Consider the following 15075-nt stretch of genomic DNA (forward strand, 5'->3'; position numbering starts at 1 on the left):
TCCAAGGAAACCTAATAATATCGTAGAATAGCGTAGATTTTATTTTTGCTTTTGAAATATCTTTTGTCATTGTTCATTAGTAACACTTTCCAGCAAATCTTTAAGTCTTGTGTAATCTCTGGCTTATTAGTAGAAAACTGAGAGTCACAGTGGATTGGGTAATTTGCTTATTATTCAACAACAACAATAATAATAATCCTTCTGTTGATTATCCACACAATCGCTGGTCTTCAGAACTATTTCAGATTCTTGGTTAGAGAGAAAGGAGAAAATTCAGGAAACAGGTGATTTCTTTCTATCTATGCTAATCTCAAGAATACCTGTTTTGAACGGAATTTTATGTACATGGGCAATCTCCTTTAATAGGTGCAGACAAGGCTCTCTCAGAACTTTAACTCCAAGGCATGAGTCTGGAAAGTAACTTCCCTTGGCATAGAGGACATACATGGCAATCATCATCACCAGGATCTATAAATAAACTAAGGGAAAGTTGAGTTGACTTTTCCACTCCTTGAAATAGTTTCCCACTGCAAGAGTTTGAGGGAGAATTTACCTTACCTTCAGATGGAGTCCTTTCAGTCACTACCCTCTAGCTCAAGGAACAGGTATGCATGGTTTTGTTTTTTTTTGGGGGGGGAGGGTTGTGTGTTGTTTTTGTGGGGAAAACACTGAAGCATTCCCTTTTGCCTTTCTTTCATACTCATGTGGGCCTGTAATCTCATTTATGTGGGTATTCCCCTAATAGTGCAGACCACAATCTATCTCTGGCTGCCCAAGATTCTTGCCTCTTATCCTCCCATAAGTTAACCAAAAGGAATCCACTTCTTTTTTTCTAGGGGCCTTCTTTGCTTTCTCTTAACAACATGAAGATACAAGGGAAATTCACAAGCAAATCATCTATTATCCCTCTTTTTCTCTTCATGTCCAACTTGTTTTCTTTTTTGTCATATTAAAAATTAGTTAACCAATTAATTTTTTCAGGAATATGTGGGAAAAGTAATTAACTAATTATGTTTTTCAGTTACATGTAGAAACAATGTTTAACAATTGTTTTCTGACACTTTACAATTCAGATTTTTCCCCTCTCTGCCTTCTCTCCAACCTCCCCAAGGAGATAAATGGTATATATATAACAGTACCTTCATACAATACATATTTCCACATTGCTCAGATCATACGTGTTTTTGATGCTCTCACTCCTACCACAAATATCTCTACTATCTTCAGTGTAACACTCATTTTCCAATCTTTAGATGATGCATTATTCCATGACTCACAGCTATGTAATATTGGTTTAATATTGGCTATTTTTTCTAAATGGATCTTTTTTTTCATGGAGAAGTTTGAGAGAAAAGTAATCAATCCCATTCTTCCTTTTTAATTCTAGGATTAATTCATTGTGCATTTAGAGGGCCTGTCCAAGGTTATGTATAGTGATGAACAAGCTGTTTTAGGTCATCTATTTAAATGGATATCATAATTCAGATAATAGACCTTTATCATTTTTAAAATTTATATAAATATATGGAGATTTTTTTTCTAAATAAAATTTTCTCGTGGAAAAATGTAGACAGCATGTTTTCAAATGGGGACGCTAGAGTCAACTTAATAACTGGCCAACGGAATGATCCTTTTTTCCCTAGGTTTTCAGGTAGATGGCTGAACCAGCAGAAACATGGCATGCTAAAAGGTGATCTAACCACAAAAAAAAAAAAAAAAAAAAAAAAAAAAAAAAAAAAAAAAAGGAAAGGAAAAGAGGAAGAAAATGGTGTGGGAAGATGACTTTATGTGACAAACAGGTACCATAATATACTGATTATTACTAAGTTAAGTAAACATGCATTTTTAAGCACCTAAAGTTCTAGGCACTGTGCAAATTGCTGGGGATACATAAAAAGGCAACAGATGGTCTCTACTCAAAAGGAGCTTACAATCCAATGGAGAAGATAACATGCAAACAACTATGTAACAAACAAGATAAATACAGGGTAATTCAGAGAAAATCAAAAGAAGAAGGAAGTATTAGCTTTTAAGGGAATCATGTTAGGATAAAAACATGGTTCAATTCAATCCAGTAAAGATTTACAAAGCTTCTACCTTGTGTAAGTCATTATGTGATATGCTAAGAAGGAGTCTCTACCTTCATAGAATTTATCTCAAAGAGATGATAGATAAGTATAATACAAAAGATCAAGGCAAGAGAAACAGGGAAGACTGTTACCAACAGCATTATATTTACATTATCCATCACAGCATTATTTTGGGGTGTAGGAAAGATCAAATCTTCTGCCATCAGCCTAACTTCCTAATAAATAGGAGAAATAAATTCCCAGGAAAGGACATTTTTTGTTGAGGCTTAATGCTCTGGAATGTTTTCCCCTACCAACTTGGTCATCAAACAGAGTTGTTCTTTTTTTTTCCCCCTGACCTTCAGGACACAGTCCATCTGTTCAATCCAACATCTGCCTGAACAATGTGGGCTGAGTCATTCGAATGAAAATGCCCAGCTCTATTTTCTTGTTGCTCCAATCTCTGTGCTCTTGGCATATGTGGACCTGTCATTCCAGGCAATCACATCTAAAAAAATGAAGTAGCAATGCATCTTGAGGAGGTTCCCTAGCTTGTCCTCCTTATTGGGTCTCATTCATTTGCAGGTTCTGGAAAGGATAATTGAACATGGCACCAGACCTGGCTGCTATAATCACAAATTTCCAAGAATGCTGACCACATGCTCTCAAAATATATTCAGCTTAATAGAAATTCTGCCCTTCTGAGGCCAGCTCATTCAGTAAGCCTGCCAAGGCCTATGTGTTCAGTGCATCTGAGTGAGGAATTTCCAGTTTTGTAGGATTATGACTTTTGGGAAACAGTACCATTGGCAGATGTAAGGTGGGAGGCTCTTTTCCCTCTTTTTTATTCCTTATTCTGTGAATTGGTTGGATTCCTGTTGCTTCTAAATCTTTCAGAATATAATTCAGTGGGTGTGTCAAATAAGTCAGCTTTGAAAAATTAATTATTTTAGATTTTCACATAATTTAATTTGAAAATGTTTTTAGGAACTCAATATTTCTAAAGATCATTGGTTTCATGATTATGAATAGTTGTTCACCAAGGCAGATTCAAACCACTGATCACCTTAGTACATGATTTCATAGGTCACGATGGCAAAAAAAAAAGAAATCATCACTCTATATCCAACTTTCTAAACTGAAGTGGGCTGACCTCAGCTGAGGGCTCTGCAATCTATTTTCAATGAGAGACAGCCTGGTGCAGTAAGGAAAAAATGCTTGATTTAAACTCAGAGTACCAGTGTTTAAATCCCAACCCTACCATTATGTGACTTTAAACAAGTCCTAGCTGAGCCTGTTTCCTCATCTGTAAAACAAGGGAATTGAAGCAGATGATCTCTAAGGTTTCCATCAGCAGTAAATCTATTATGGTATGATGCTTCCCACCTTGGTAAACCTGATGGTACTTGCATTACAATAACAGAGCCTTTGAAAGTCCAAGGTTACCTCCATTTGATGATGAGGCATTTAAAATAAGATTTCATAAGAGGAAATAAAATTTAATGTTTTCTAAGTCACTTAAAATACAACATTCAGCTTGCAAATTAGTCACAATTATTTTATTGAATTAGGTCTTCCATTTGAGTTGTGAAAAACATAACCCGAGTTAAAACTTTGTCCTTTCCTATTATATGGTAGTCTCAACAACCCCCATTGATTCAATTGTTGTCTCTAGGCTGATATTTCTCAAATCTGCTTATCAAGCCCTAACTTCTCTGCTTTCCTCTAGGGCTTTCATCTTCCTTTTGGACTTCTCAAAGTAATGTCCCATTCATCTCCAACTCACCATGTCCAAAATTCAACTCATCTTCCCCCCACCCAACCTTGCCTTCTTCCAAATTTTCCTATCACTGCTGAATCCCAATCACCCAGACTCAAAACCTATGTGTTAATCCTTGATTTATCACTTTCTCATCCCCACTTCATGTCCAATTTGTTGCCAAATGCTGATGAACTCTCGTGTTTGCCCCACATTTACCTTGGACACTGCTAGCATCTTAGTGAAAGCCATCATTACCTCAAGCCTAAATTATTGCAATAACCTGATCTTGCCTCCTTGTCTCCTTGCCTCAACTCCCTCTCTCCAGTTCACTCAGCTGCACAAATGATCTTCCCCTATTAGTCATTCAAAGCCCTTCACAACCTGTTCATCCCTCCCTTTCCAATCTTCCTATAGTTTATACTCTTTCACCTTCATTTACCTTGGGATCCAGTAACACTGTCCTCTTTGAAAACACTAAAATGAAAAATTCCATCTCCTATTCCAGTATGTCATCTCCTCTTTGTTTCCTTCCATGTCCCAGCTTAAAAATCTAACTTCAACAGGAAGCCTTTCCCAATCCCATTTTTATTCTGCTTCCTTCTCCCCGTTGATTATCTTCAGTTTGTTTGAACACAATTGTTCATATCCAGCTTGTTTCTATTTATTTGTTTGCATATTGTCTCCTCTATTAGACTGAGATCCTTGAGAGCAAGGTGTATTGTTTGCTTTCCTTTAAATCCCTCATGCTTGGCATGATACCTATACATAGTTGGTGCTTAATAAATATTTCTTGACTGAGAGAGCAAGGAAGTTTAGGCTTCATAGACTGAAGAATAGTTCATTGGTGAGATGGTAGTAAAGTTTTGGAGGCTATGGAATACCATCCTTCTTACAGGCTTCAGAGTATCTAAGTACAAATTCATTACATGGATTGATTTAGAAATGAGTCATGTTTTGGATTACTCCAAAATATTCATTTTCATTTGTCCATTTTCAAAGCAGATCAATTATAGCATGGGGTAATGTCTTGACTTGTTCAGGAATTAGATTGAAGAGAAGCAGAGTTGTACAAAGTAATTGGTTTTACTCTCTCTTCCAGAGTCATTGCAGTCCAGGGGATACAGTGAAGGATAAAATGGACAGCTAGTTGACACCATATTGCACAAAGCCATGGGTATGAAGTCAGGAAGACTCATCTTCTTGAGTTCAAATCTTCCTAAAATACTTATTAGCTGTGTAACCCGGGACAAGTCACTTAATTCTATTTGATTCAGTTTCCTCATCTGTAAAATGAGCTGGAGAAGGAAATGGTAAACCATTCTAGTATCTCTGCCAAGAAAATCCCAAATGGGGTCACAAAGAGTTGAACACAGCTAAAAACAACTGATCAAAAACATCAATAAAAAGTTCTTTAAAACTCAAAATAATCTCCTTAAATTTGGTTGAAATTCAGATATAGCAATGACATTTCACTGCGTTTCCCTTTCTGATTTCCAGACAAATAAATACTTTTCCTTAGTTTGTGTGGCCCTCCACTTCTTCTGTGCTGCCTAATAAGATTCATACTTCTCCTCGGGCCACCTTCATCTACTCATTTTACAGTTCTCATTGGTATCTGAGCATATAGAGGCAATAACTCATGGATAGCAGGATTTTATTTTCCGGTGATCCATTTCAAGATGTGTTCTCAATATTCCATGGTGAATACAAGCAGGGATCACCTCTCAAAATCATTCCCTCATTTTTTCCCAAGAGCACCCACCTATATACTACATTGTGGAAGAAATAATAACAAGATTCCAATTAATATTATTTTCCTGAACCTGGCTTCAAGTAAATGATAGCTATGACCACCCATATATCTAAAAGAAAAAAAATGCAATATATTACAAAGGATGCAATGGTAAGTGTCTATAATAATACATTATCATATTATATCCCAAGACTTATAAAATGGTCATAAATGTACTGTATACATTAATCATACAAAGAATTCTAATGTACTATAAAATGTACATCCAGTATATAAGAAAATCAACTCAATTGGATCGTGAATCTGGTTTGTCTAAAATTAAATTTGCTCACTATAATAAACATTAATTAAATGTTCAGCTAACACAATTTTGCTTTCCTTCTTAGAATCTAAAAGGGTTTCTTCAAAGGCAATGAGGAAACTTTAGGTGATTCTAATATCTTAAAAAAAACTTTGTTTTAAGCACATTTATTGGGGAAGAACCAAATTAATTTTGACAGAAAAAAGTAATAGCATATTTTTATGGTAAGACACAGAAGGACACAGCACACAACTAGAATATGAATAGAGGCTAGACCTGTGATTTCATAAAATACAGAAATCCCAAATGAGGAAACTTTCCCTACCAATGAGGCTGGCACCTATTCTGTAATTTAAATTCTGTAATTCTTAGAGAAGTAGATAAAGAATTGATAAATTAAGTGACTTGCTTTTTTAAGACCAGCTTTCTCATCACTAGACCTAATATGACTAATTCAAAGAAGAATGAGAAGGCTTATGTGAATTGATGTAGAGTGAAGTGAAGAGACATAAAAACGCTATGCAATATAAGTGGGGGAAAGGAGGAATAAGAGGAATGCTGAATTATTACGACCAAGCTTGACTCTAGAGGAGATTTAGAAAAGCAAACCTTTTTATCTTCTTTGCAGAGATGGAAAGTTAAGAGTGTAGATGTACTTTCAGACATAGTTTCAGTTTTAGTTAGTATTTCTTTCTAAATCTTTGCTATAAGACATGGCTTACTGGGTTAGAAGAAGAATTGATTTGAAAATGAGAGTGGGGGGGGCAGCTGGGTAGCTCAGTGGATTGAGAGTCAGGCCTAGAGATGGGCTGTCCTAGGTTCAAATCTGGCCTCAGACACTTCCTGGCTTTGTGACCCTGGGCAAGTCACTTGACCCCCATTGCCTACCCTTACCACTCTTCTAACTAGGAACCAATACACAGAAGTTAAGGGTTTAAAATAAAATTAAAAAAAAAAAAAAAAGAAAAAGAAAATGAGAGTGATGGAAAAACAACTAGCTATATTTTTATAAAACTTGTTTTTTTTTTAATTTCTTCTTTTTTGCTACATAAATATCCCCGTGGTACATAAAGGCATTTATAATCATAGCACTCACTCATATTGTGATGCCCAAAGCAAATTGGGGATTTGCTCTTTTTAAAAATTACTATTGTAGGAGCCAGCAGGCTAAGCAATGGAAAGATATTCCAGGTGAATATCTCAAGCAGAAGGGTTGAGGTTCAAATCTGGTCTTAGAAACTTCCTAGCTGTGTGACCCTGAGCAAGTCACTTAATTCCCATTAACTAGCTCTTATCATTCCTCTCTTATTGAATTGATAGTTGTAGTGATTCTAAGACAGAAAGCAAGGATTTTTTTTTAATGGCCATTGCTATATCTAAATAGTTGAAAGCCTCACTAGAGCCTTTAATAATGAAGGTTCTGAAAAAAGCTTCTTGAATTTGACCATCTAGTTCATCTTATTTTGTCTGTTCTCTCCCTCCAACAAAAATGGTGGCACAAAAGAACAAATGAATGAATGAAATGAAATGAAATAAATGAATGAATGAATAAATCAAAAACAGACATGTAGGAAAAGGCATCACAAAGGGATACCTTGGCAGATAGATGTGGAAAGAAGGAGGAGAAATCATCCTCCTTTGCCTTAGTAAGGATTCCTGTTTTATGGGATGATCATAAACCTCAGAGTTTAACACACACACCATTACACATTCAAGTTGGTAAGACCATCTATTTCTTTACATTGTGGCTTCCCTAAATAACTCTCTAGCAGCAACAGCAGTAGGCATCCTATATTATACCAAACAAGTGGAAAAGTGAAGGATCCATGTTCTCTATGAGCAGATTGATTAAAATGCTATCTGCTTAAAGGTAAAAAATGACAAGAACATTTGTTGTTATTATTCAGTTGCTCCCATCTCTTTGTGACCCAGTGGATCATATTGCCTGTGGACTATTCTTGGCAAAGATCCTAACGTAGTTTACTAACTCCTTCTCTAGTTAATTTTACAAATAAGAAAACTGAGGGAAACAGGATGAAGTGCCTTGCCAAGGGTCACATAGCTAGGAAGTGTCTGAGGCTGGATTTGACCTCAGGTCTTCCTGATTCTAGTCCCAGCACTCTTATTCTCTGAGCCACCTAGCTGACAGGAACATATTTATATATAAAACAGGTTACATACCTCATATTTTGTTTTGGGGAGAAGGGAGGAAGGAAGGGTAACTTACAGATCATCAACTCTTTCTAATAAAGGAATCAGTAAAGCCCAAGGATAAGCAAATTAAGGACTAACAACTTGGACCAAGTTTCCCTATCAAGATCAACTTGACATTTAATTAGATGTATAAGTCGCCTGAGAAAAGAATGCAATTCGCAATTACATAATTGACTTTCCAAACTGCAGATGCTATGGCTATAATTCAGATAACAGCTAATGGGAGAAGAACACTAGTTCAACAGTGCCTTGGGTAATAAACAGCCAAAAACAGCATCATGGTAGCTAGGTATAAGGGAAGAGAAGATTTTAATGACCTGCAAAAGACACTGACTTCTGGAGGATAATGATAATAATTGGCTTGTATATATCACTCTAAGATTCTTAGAATATTTTTTTTTCAGTTGTGTCAGACTCTTCATGATCCCTTTTGGGGCTTTCTTGGCAGAGATACCAAAGTGCTTTGTCATTTCCTTCTCCAGCTCATTTGACAGATGAGGAAACTGAGGCAAACAAAGTTAAGTGACTTGCCCATGGTCACTCAGCCAATAAGTATCTGATGCCAGATTTGACTTAGGAAGATGAGTTGAATGACTCAAGACCTGGCACTCTAACCCCTTTTCTACCTACCTGCCTGCCTCTGGCAAAGTATACCTTATCTCATTTGATCTTCATGAGAACCCTGGGAGAAAGGTATGATAGCTCCATCATATAGAGTAAAGAACTGTTTCTCAGGAAGGTTAAATGACTGTGTGCTCATAGTCTCTATGCAAGTAAATATGAGAGGCAGAGTATAAATTCCAGTTTTTCTTGGTTCTCTCTTACAGCTTTTGCCAGTACACAATGCTGACTCCATAATGCAGAATCTTCATCTAAAGAGCAGTGAGAGGAAGGAAGCAGGCTATTTGTTGTGCAACAGGTTAAAGTGAGTGCTGTCTGCTAAATGCATTTCCTTTCTTTCCATAATGTTTTTCAGTGTTATGACTGGATCACATTTCTATGTGCAAAAGTATCTATAGCAGCCAAGTCCCCACTTAAATAGTTCCTGCTTCTGCCAGTAAAACAGAAGCATGCTTTTGTGGTGATAGGCATTGGCTGTAATTGTTGTTTTGCCATGTCAACTTCATGTTGAAATGAAGTCATCATAAAATTATAATCAGTTAACAATCATTTATTAAACACCAACAATGTTCCTGGCATATAAAGAAAGAGAAAAGAAAGTTTCTTCTCTCAAGCTTGGAGGAAAGTCAAATCTCATCTAGCCCAAATGAGCTTTTCTTTTTAAATAGATGAGGAACCTGAGGCCCAGAGATGTTGTGAAAACTAACTAATGAATCCTTACATAGAAAATGTAGCTGAACTAACTATAAAATCCTTTTCGTTCTTCAAATTACTGATAAGAGAAAATATTCTAAGGTTCTAATTCATACATATTGAACTGACAAAGATGATAAAAAGAGGAAACAACAGTTGTTGGCAGGGATATAGTAAGACAGGCACACAAATGCACTGTGAATATCAGTTAAACTTTTCTGTAAATCTTATTTGGAACTCTACTCCAAAAGCCACTAAACTGTGCATTCTATTTGAATCAATGATACTACTCCAAAATACATAGCCCAAAGAAGTCAAAAGAAGAAAGAAAAGGGCTCATGCATGGGTATAAAAATTATGTATGATACCAATTTTTTGCTAGAGTAATGAAATCAGGTCAAATCCCATCCATGCTAAACAAATTGTGATTATATGAAATGGAAAACATCAGTGAAAGATCTTTGAAAATATACAGGAGAGGATTAGCTAGATAGCATAGTGAATAGAGAGCCATGCCTTGAGGACCTAGGTTCATATCTGGCCTTAATCACTTTCTAATTGTGTAACTTTGGGCACAACACTTAGCCCTGATGTGTAGACCTTGCTTCTCTTCTGTCTTAAAATTAATGCTGACAGAGGGGGAAGCTGAGTGGTTCAGTGGAGTGAGAGCCAGGCTTAGAGATGGGAGGTCCTGGGTTCAAATCTGGCCTCAGATACTTCCCAGTTGTGTGACCCTGGGCATTTGACCCCCATTGCCTATCCTTACCACTCTTCTGCCTTGGACCCAAATCACAGTATTGACTCCAAGATGGAAGGTAACAGTTTAAAAAAAAATTAATCCTGACAGAAAGAAAGAGATTTTTAAGAAGCAAATACATAGGAAAAAGCAGAAGGAAATGCATAAAGGAACTCAGTCAAGTTGGCAAGAGTTGACACTGTCACATGACTATAAAAATAGATAGATAAATAGATATTTTAAATTTTAAATAAATATATATTTAAAGTATTTTTTTAAAAATATACTACATACTACTTTAAAAAACAAGCTGTATACAATAGTTTCATAGTTTATAATGAAAATAATAACAGCATTTAGATAGTTCCTACTATGTTCTAGATATTGTGATAGCACTTTATAAATATTATCTTATTTGATTGTCACAACGACCATAAGAAGTAGGTGCAATTAATTATTCTCATTTAATGGTTGAGAAAACTGAAGCAAACAAAGGTGCTCAAGTTCATGCAGCTAGTATCTGAAGATGGATTTGAATTCAAATCTTCCTGACTCCAGGCCCAGTGATCTATTCATGGTGCCACCTCTTTCTCTATTCTTTATGTTCATGTCTATCAGTACTGTTCATTTCAGAATGTTAAAAATTATTTTTAAAAAATCCTCTCTAATATTAATGTACAGAGTAGTTCCTTTGGTTTGTGTGAATTTACTTCAAATAGCTTTTTTACACTTCCTTGGCATCCATCCAGGTGGTGTATTGTATTGTGTTAGTTTCCTCTTCTACTATATACAATTTTTGAAAAATGAAAGTATACTAAATCCAGGTAGTAAAGGCATGGAAGGATGGATAAAGTATATTTTTTCATCTGGTTAGCAATTCAACTATGTGGTAGAGTAATTAGAGTGAAACTTCAAAAATTCATACCAAGGTGTGTCCTCATCTTTTGGCTCTGCTTTCTTCCTTTAAATACATATATATGATATATGTAAAATATTAAATATTGCACATATGTACATACATATACACAAAGCATTGACCAATTCAACAAGCATCTATATAGTATCTATTATATTCAAGGAAAATCTATCTTTCATTATATTCATATATTACATGTTCTTAAATGGCTTGTAACATTTTATTACAGTGATGGATTTTTATCTATTGTCTAATTTCCTATATTCCAAAAAATGTGACATCTACAGTACAATTTATGATCATAAAGAGCTGGATAGCACTGGGCAGCTAGGTGGCTTAGTGGTTATAGTGCCATGCCAAGAGAAAAAGGCCTAGGTTCCAATTTGACAAAAGGCACTTTCTAGCTGTGCCACCCTGGGTAAGTCACTTAACCTTCATTGTCTAGCCCTTACTACTCTTCTGCCTTAGAAGCAGTAATACACAGCATGGATTCTGAGATGGAAGGTAAGGATTTTTTTTTAATTTTCTGTGGTTACATGATTGTTGTTGTCTCCCTCCCTTCTCCCCTCCTGCCTCATAGAGATGACAAGCAATTCCACTGGGTTATACATATATTATCACTCAAAACCTATTCCCTAAAACCCCAAATCATATACCCATATAAACAAGTAATGTCATGTTTTCTTCTGTCTTTTTATTCCCACATTTCTTTTTCTAGATGTGGATAGCAATTTTTCTAATAAGACCCTCAAAGTTGTCTTGGATCATAGCAAAGTCAATCACATTTGATCATCCCACAATGTTTCGGTTACTGTGTAAAATGTTCTCCTGGTTCTGCTAATCTCACTCAGTATCAGTTCATGTAGGTCACTCCATTTCTTATAGAAATCTATTGATTCATCATTCCTTATAGCACAATAGTATTCCATCACCTTCATATACCACAATTTCAGCCATTTCCCAATCAAGGGACATGTTCTCAATTTACAATTTTTTGACACCACAAAAAGTGTAGTTATGAATATTTTTGTGCAAACAGATTCTTTCCCACTTTTTTTCATCTCTTTGAGATACAAACCTAGTGGTGTTGCTGGATCAAAGGATATGCATCCTTTTGAAGTTTTTTGGTCATAATTCCAAATTGCCTTTCAGAATGGTTAGGTCAATTCACAACTCCACTAGCAACGCACTTATGTCCCAATTTTGCCACCATCCCCTCCAACATTTATCATTTCCTTTACTCTCATATTGTTTTGATTTGCATTTCTCTATCAGGAGGGATTTAGAACATTTTTCACAAGATCATTGATAATTTTGATTTCTTCATCTGAAAACTGCCTTTATATTCCTTGATCATTTGTCATTTGGAGAATGATTTTATTTCTTATAAATTTGACTTATTTCTTCATATATTTGAGAAATTAGACCTTTGTCAGAGAACTTTGATATAAAATTTTTTTCCAGTTTGTTGCTTCTCTTCTAATTTTGGTAGCATTGTTTTTTTTCTATAAAAACTTTTTAATTTAATATAATCAAAATTATCCATTTTTCATCTTGTAATGTCCTCCATCTTTTGCTTGGTCTTAAATTCTTCCCTTCCCCTTAGATTTGACAGATATACTACTCCATGTTCATCTAATTTACTTGTAATATCATTCTTTATGTTTAAATCATATACCCACTTTGAACTTATCTTAGTAAAAAGTGTGAGATCTAAACAATTTTTGCCATACTGTTTTCTGATTTTCCTAGCAGTTTTTGTCAAATAGTGGGTTCTTATATAAAAGCTTATATCTTTGGGTTTATCGAACACTAGATTGCTGAGGTCATTTACCCCTAGTTTATTCCATTGATCCACCCTTCAATCTCTTAGCCAGTACTAGATTGTTTTGATGATCATTGTTTTAAACTACAGTTTAAGATCTGGTACTACTAGGCCAGGAAGGTAAGGTGTTGTTTCGTTGTTGTTTTTTAAGTTGGATAGGAACTGAAAATTTCAGTGACTTGACCAGAGCCAAACACCCAGGATATGTCAGAAGCAGAATTTGAATTATCTGGCTGTTTATCTGGTCATTCTCAATGTGATGTCCCACAATTTATTCAGTCATTCTCTGATTGTTAGTGCTTTAGTTTTTCCAAGTCCCTAGGGATGGATCACATGTATTCTAAACAGTACCTAGTGATTCCTTCCATTCTCTTACTTTAGAAGCTTCAATGAGAACTTTTGCCTCAGGGATAAAATGTCAACTCATTCAGCCCCTACATCCAATCAGTTTTCAAATATCCTTCTCCACATCTCTCTCATCCGTTCCCTTCTGTCCAGGAATACAAATATCATTTTCTTAAAGCTTCATCATCTCTCATCTCAACTACTTTAATAAGCTTCTAATTAGAATGCTGCCTGAAAACCCTCCCCACTCTGAACGATTCCCCCAACAAAGAGCTGCCAATGATCATGTCACAATCTTTCCAGTGATCATGTCACTCCTCCCCCAACTTCAATAAATTCCAGGGGTTCCTTGTTATATTTAAAATCAAATGTCAAGTTGAGTTTTTGGCATTCTTCACAAGCTCCTCATAACCTCCCTTTTTAATCTTCTTAACCATTACTCTACTTCAGCCTAGTCAATCAGCACTTCATATAACCTGCTCAAGTCAACCCACTTGCTGTTCCTGCCCATGATGGGCATCATCTGGTTCCATCACTTTGCATAGTTCTCCTGTCCCCAATTCCTGTAATGCTTTTTTCCTCACACCCATTTCTTAGGATCCTTAATTTACTTCAAGACTAAATTCAAGAATCATTTGGCAGAAAGCAAAAGGGCTTTTTCCATACTGTCAGCTGAGAATGCCTTCTTCTCTAAGTCAACCTTCTATGTATAGTTTATATACTTCATATGTATCTAGTTATATCTGTATCTCACCTCCATTAGAATGAGTTCTTGGCAGCAGGGACTGTTTTTACTTTCCCTTTATATCCTTAGCACAGGGCCTGGCAAATAGTAGATGCTCAATAAGTGCTTGTTGTTTGATTGGGTCTCATATTCAACATTCCATCTTCCCCCTCTATACCTTTACATAGATTATATCCCTATTCCCATCCCTAGAATATCATCTCTCCCCACCTCCATCTCTTAGAATCTCCAGATTCCTTCAAAGCTCAACTCAAATCATCTCTTGTAGGAAACCTAATCTAAGACCTCCAGTTTCTAGAATCTTCCTTTTTAAAAACAAAGAAACATACCAATAACATAATGCCCTAGAGCCCTGTACAATAACTGCAAAGGACCAAGATTATTACAGCATACAAATGTTCTAGGGAAATCATTACCAACTTAGGTCCCTAAGTGGTGGATTTATATGAGAAGAATGATCTATGCTAAATGATGAGATTTCATCTTATAATTTGGCTAATGAAGTACATAAAAACTCCCCTCTGAAATTACTTAATAGCTAATTTATTTAATCTTCTGGACCCATGAATATGACATATTCTCCCAACAAAATACAAACTCCTTCAGGGAAAGGATTGTTTCTTTTTTTACTGTATTTGCCAACTAGAACAAAGCAACTACTTTTTTTAAATAAATAGCTTCATAAACATGAGATCTAACTTTAGAGATTACGGATCCAAGACTGGAAGGAATCACATGGGCCATCTAGTCCAATTATCCTTATGATATAGGAAACAGAGAGGAAAAATGAGACCCAGGGGGGTTAAGGAATTTGTCCAAGGTCATCCAAGAATGAAATATATAATAATATGACTAGTAGTATAGTAGTTGTAGTAATCATAGTAGTAGTTGTTGTTGTAGTAGTAATAGCAGTAATATTCACCAAATACTCATTCCAATTATATTTCTGACAACATTGAATATATATCTTATTTCAAATTTCACTCACTTCCTTCCTTCCTTTCTTTCTTTCTTTTTCCCTTTCTTTCTTTCTTACTTTCTCAAATTTCATTCACTTCCTTCCTTTTTTCTTCCTTCCTTCCTTCCTTCCTTCCT

Source organism: Gracilinanus agilis, chromosome 6, assembly GCF_016433145.1.
Source record: "Gracilinanus agilis isolate LMUSP501 chromosome 6, AgileGrace, whole genome shotgun sequence".
NCBI lineage: Eukaryota > Metazoa > Chordata > Mammalia > Didelphimorphia > Didelphidae > Gracilinanus > Gracilinanus agilis.